Below are 6,000 nucleotides of genomic sequence, written 5' to 3' on the forward strand. Positions count from 1 at the left end.
ATACCTATATGTCCCTATGCCATAAATGTCATGTATGTTGTGTATGTCATAAATGTCTATATGAATTGAAAATGGGGGACCCTGATGGAAACAAGACAAACGTCTTTCTCAGGTCTGCATCCCCTTAACAATTGTGTGTATTGAGCCGTACTGTATTGTACCCATTCTGCAATCTGTTAATAAAGTTTTCATTCATTCATTCATTCATTCACAATACAGTACGGCTCAATACACACAATTGTTAAGGGGATGCAGACCAGAGAAAGACTTTCATCTTGTTTACATCAGGGTCCCCCATTTTCAATTCATCATAACATATGACATACATGACATACAGATAGACAGTATTCAGTATACCTTCACACTCTATTAATATGCAACTCATATTCACTCCACAAACTGAAATATACATACATTGTTGAATGAACAGCCTGTTTCTTGAAGTTAGACTCTCCTCTAAATTGTAACCCCCCTCTCTATAACAGAATTTTTGGATGTTACCCGGGAGTGAATTGTTTCGTGCTTTAAACATGATTTGTGCAGTCTTAAATTCAGCCAGGTCCCAGAGTTTCATGGCATGTGATTTAAAAAATAGTGTGTTTGTGTGTTCCAGATATCCTACCTTATTGATAATCAAATCAAAATCAAATGTATTTGTAAGGCCCGACAACACACGTTAATGTCCCTTCAGGCTATGGATTTGCGGTGTTTTCCAGCTTATACAAAAAATATATATATTATTTTGGAATATTGCAACTATACTACACAAAAACGTGAGTACACAAGTTCAACTCATGTTCAGCCCTATGTTACTCATTAGCACTAAAAGTGATTTTTGCATGTGCTATAAGCATAAAGTATAAAGATAAGCTTTGCAAAAAAAGTATGCAGTCCTCAAGTTCAAGTAAAAAAAAATCCACTTTTCTGGGCGCATGTTATGTGGTTACATTTGGGATATTGCAACCACTGCAGAAAAATGTGAGTACACAAGTTCACGTTCAACTCAAGTTCAGACCTATATGCTACTCTATTTCATTAGCACTAAAAGTGATTTTCCTTTTTTGCATTAGTAACTTCAGAATGTTATCTTTCAAAAGAGACCAGGCTTATGCATTTGCTATAAGCATAATGTATAAAGATAAGCTTTCCAAAAAAAGTATGCAGTCCTCAAGTTCAAGTATAAAAAAAAATTGCCGCTTTTCTGGGTGCATGTTTCCAAGCATGTTAAAACAATAGAGGCATCTTTGAGTAAACTTTGAGTAGAGATTCAAGATTCAAGAGGTTTATTCATCACATACAGTACAGTACACAAGACATAGTGAAATGAAGGTGGCCATGCCCGCTTCGATTGTGCAAAGTATCATTAAGTATCTCGAGGCTGGGGCCAGCATGTCCTCTTATTTGGAAATCAAAATATGGTCACCCTATGCTCCATCATTAGCATGATGGAGCATCGCCATCGGTTGTGTGATAGTAAGGGGCTAACCTTCTGTCGTGTGGCAGTGAAAGGGTTAATGGAAGCGGATACATTACGGACCACTAGCCTAGGAAACTCCAGGAAAGGTGTTTTTGGCCAACAACTAGACTTCATTTGCGCTAAGCTAGGCTAGCGTGCAGCCGGATAGCTTTCGACTGAACACACAGCCGTCTGACTCTGGAGACGACGCTAAGCACACATCCCATAATGTTGCCGTGTTACTGAGTGACTCAGCCAGGTGTCTGTGTCCTACCTCATCAACTGACCTACTTAAATACTTAACCACCCACTCAGTCGTAAAAAAGGCGAAGCAGCGCCTCTACCACCTGAGACAGTTAAGGACGCTCAGAGTATCGGGGAAGATACTCCACTCCTTCTATTCCGGGGCTGTAGAGAGCATTCTGACTGGAAACATCACTGCCTGGTTTGGAAACAGCACGGCACAGGACAGGCTCTACAGACAGTGGTGTGCTCAGCAGAGCGTACCACGGGTATTGCACTACCACCCCTGCAGGACTTATATAACAAGAGGTGCAAATCCAGAGCCTGCAGAATAATGAAAGACCCCCACCCAACACACACACACACACATGCTGCACACGCTCACACTCAACGGTCACTTTACAAAATGAAAAGGTCACTTTAAAAAAAAAAAGAACAGGATAGTATAGTATAGTAAATAGATGGATATAGCAAGATAGCATAGGATATATAGTATAACTGTAGATTGTATAGTATAGTATTGTATAGTAGTGTACATAAGACCCAGTGCCTCATTCGTAGCTAAGTGTATTGCAGGACCTTAGCATGTCTTTTACCATGCTTTTTGTAAACTTTATGTACATTATACCTGTTATGTCTTATTCTTATTACTTGTATTATTGCACAATCGCTGCGGGCAGGACCCCCCGCATTTCACTGTATGCTTGTATGCCGTGACAAATAAAACTCTTGACTTGACTTGCCACCCTCACCTGTGACTTCAGACTGAATACTTAACCACCCTCACCTGTGACTTCAGACTGAATACTTAACCACCCTCACCTGTGACTTCAGACTGAATACTTAACCACCCTCACCTGTGACTTCAGACTGAATACTTAACCACCCTCACCTGTGACTTCAGACTGAATACTTAACCACCCTCACCTGTGACTTCACGTCACACTGAAGGTTCAAAAGGTGGCCATGAGTGGATTTCAAGGACAACCTGTATCACTGACGGGGAACCCTCTGTGTATCACTGACGGGGAACCCTCTGTATCACTGATGGGGAACCCTCTCTGTATCACTGACAAGGAACCCTCTCTGTATCACTGACGGGGAACCCTCTGTGTATCACTGACGGGGAACGCTCTCTGTATCACTGACGGGGAACCCTCTCTGTATCACTGACGGGGAACCCTCTCTGTATCACTGATGGGGAACCCTCTGTGTATCACTGACGGGGAACGCTCTCTGTATCACTGACGGGGAACCCTCTCTGTATCACTGACGGGGAACCCTCTAGTGTATCACTGATGGGGAACCCTCTCTGTATCACTGACGGGGAACGCTCTGTGTATCACTGATGGGGAACCCTCTCTGTATCACTGACGGGGAACCCTCTCTGTATCACTGACGGGGAACCCTCTGTGTATCACTGACGGGGAACCCTCTCTGTGTCACTGACGGGGAACCCTCTATGTATCACTGACAGGGAACCCTCTGTGTATCACTGACGGGGAACCCTCTCTGTATCACTGACGGGGAACGCTCTCTGTATCACTGACGGGGAACCCTCTGTGTATCACTGACGGGGAACCCTCTCTGTATCACTGACGGGGAACCCTCTGTATCACTGACGGGGAACGCTCTCTGTATCACTGATGGGGAACCCTCTGTATCACTGACGGGGAACGCTCTCTGTATCACTGATGGGGAACCCTCTCTGTATCACTGACGGGGAACCCTCTGTGTATCACTGACGGGGAACCCTCTCTGTATCACTGACGGGGAACCCTCTGTATCACTGACGGGGAACCCTCTCTGTATCACTGACGGGGTTCTGCGAACACTGTTGAGTCAACGTTGAGTAACTCGCACTGAGTTTAGGAAGAGGGTTCATGTCCACCGCTCCCTCTAGGCAAACTCATGTTTATCATCAACTACCTTCACTTATCCACACATCCGTCTCTGCCAAGTGAATGTTTGTGAAGTGGATTCCCAAGCTATTTCGGTTCTGCTCTGATCAGAACCGGGTTGCGTTAGTACTCTGCGTTGTGATTCAATACTTTAAAGCTCTGGGAATCACTTCTCTTCAAACTGAGCGGTGCAGGCAGAAGGAATTAGGAGGAAAAATAGTATAACAGTTGTTTAATCAAAGTTTAAGAGTGTATACAAATTACAATAAGAAAATGCTATAGTTGTGATCACAAACACTATGCCGTGAGTGATACAACCAGACTAAAGAATGATAGTTGATAAATTGTTGATGGTCTCTGTTGTTTGATAACAAAGAGTTGGTTTTCCCTCCAAAAAGTCCTTTGTCCTTGTTGCCTGCTTTCTGGCTGAGATGGTGGAGAGGTCTTGTCCTGTGGGTTGGGTTGTTTCAGAGTCCTTCTCCCCCATCACACCTGGGATCTTATAGCCAGACCTGCATAATCTTGTGATGTCATCACAATGACATCACCAAATTCTTTCCTCCAATCCCAGGTCTGCTAAGCTGGCATTTGAAAATAGGGGTTTGGCTTATAGGCCAAACCCCCTTCACATTTACCCAGAGAATATTTTCCCTATATTTTTTACTTAAACACATTACTTGACTTGTTAATACTTTGATGAACCTCAAGATATATTGATTACATAAACACAGATATATTTCTTTATCACTAAGTCTGCTGACTTTCAGAACATATCTAATCATTCTGTTAGCTTAATAGAATACAAATCAATACCATATAGAACAATATAAAACCATCAATTAATCAAATTGAACATAAATTGGAAACAGCACAGACACATTAACTAATTGTAGACATTGAATTTCTGCAAACTGTAGTTCAGATCAGTACAAAATGCTCATATCTCTGATCTGGGTGTGTGTATATATATATATATATGTATGTGTATCTATTTGTGTCTGTGTGTGTCTATGTGTCTGTGTGTGTGTGTGTGTCTATGTGTGTGTGTGTGTGTGTGTGTGTGTGTCTGTCTGTGTGTGTGTGTGTGTGTCTGAATGTGTGTGTGTGTGAGTCTATGTGTGTGTGTGTCACAGGAAACTCCAGCGAGATAACATGTTTACGTGACCTTTTGGTCTTTTGATGTCTCCTAAAAGGAGACATGTTTCTCTAGAATTTCCTGCCCTTTGTTCTTACACACCCCCTAAGGGGAGTAAGTATTACCCCAGCTGCCACTATATGCAAATGCCCTCCTGGGGTGACCACAAGGTCTTGGTGACACAATATGATTGTTGTTCCACTTTGACTGTTTCTTTAAGACTTTTACACCACAGTTTGATTAGATCATTGATGATCTTATGTTTGGATTTTACCACAGTTCCCCACTTGGATAGTTTACCTATCCTTAATATGTCAAACATAGATATCAATCTCTACACACTACTATCTAGATAACACTTAAGACATTTTATTAGGATAAAATATATATCTGATTTGCCACACTCAGATCCTAAAATTCAAATTAGCCATTTCAGTTTGTGATCGTGTGCACAGTCTTTAACAACTTGTTCTCGTACCAAGATCAACTTCCATTGGTCTCAACTGTGAGTTGTCAAATTCTGACTTGGAGCATTGAGGAGGGGGGGTCTATGTTTTCTAGATTTGACCCGGCCTCCTCTTTGTTGCTCAGAGCTGATGCAGTATCACGACTGCTGGGTGTAACTCCCCATCTCTGGGAGGTGGAATTTAGAAAGCAAATTGCCTTTCTATTACACCCCATCTTCTGTCAAGAACATCTTGACTCGTGTTGACCTCTATTAGGGGGTAGGACCCCCTGCTGTATTGCTGGTTCAGTTGAACCCGGAGCTCTTTCCTCGGGTGTCGCTGTCACGTTTGTGAGGAGGTCATCGCTGGCTGCCCAACCCCCGTTGACCCTCGGATTAGTGGAAGAGGTTTGTTTCTCCTCCCCTCCGCCTGGTCGTCGATAGGGGCGATAGCAGCTCCCCCCCTTCGCTTGTTGACCCCCTGGTCAATAGTTGAGGCCTTGCTTCTGTTGACAGCCGGAGTTGTTGCTGAGGCCTAGCCGCCTGTCTCCTCGTTGGTTGTCTGTCGTTTCCCTCTGAAGCCTCAAGACTCGGTCACTGCGTTGGCCAAGACTCTCCCGGCCCGAGAGGTAGGCGTCTCCTGGTTCTCCGCAGTGTTGTGGTTCCCCATGGAACCGCTGGGTAGACACTAGCCAGTGTCCTGGATCAACAGTACCGATGGAGTCCTCGGTCTTCCTTGTACCACTCTCTGATGACTGCGGATCCCCCAATCTCCCATCCGTATCCTGCAGTGAATATATATCGCTTCGGGGGACAGTGC

The sequence above is a fragment of the Notolepis coatsorum genome (assembly GCF_963971535.1).
Source record: "Notolepis coatsorum genome assembly, chromosome: 7".
Lineage (NCBI taxonomy): Eukaryota > Metazoa > Chordata > Actinopteri > Aulopiformes > Paralepididae > Notolepis > Notolepis coatsorum.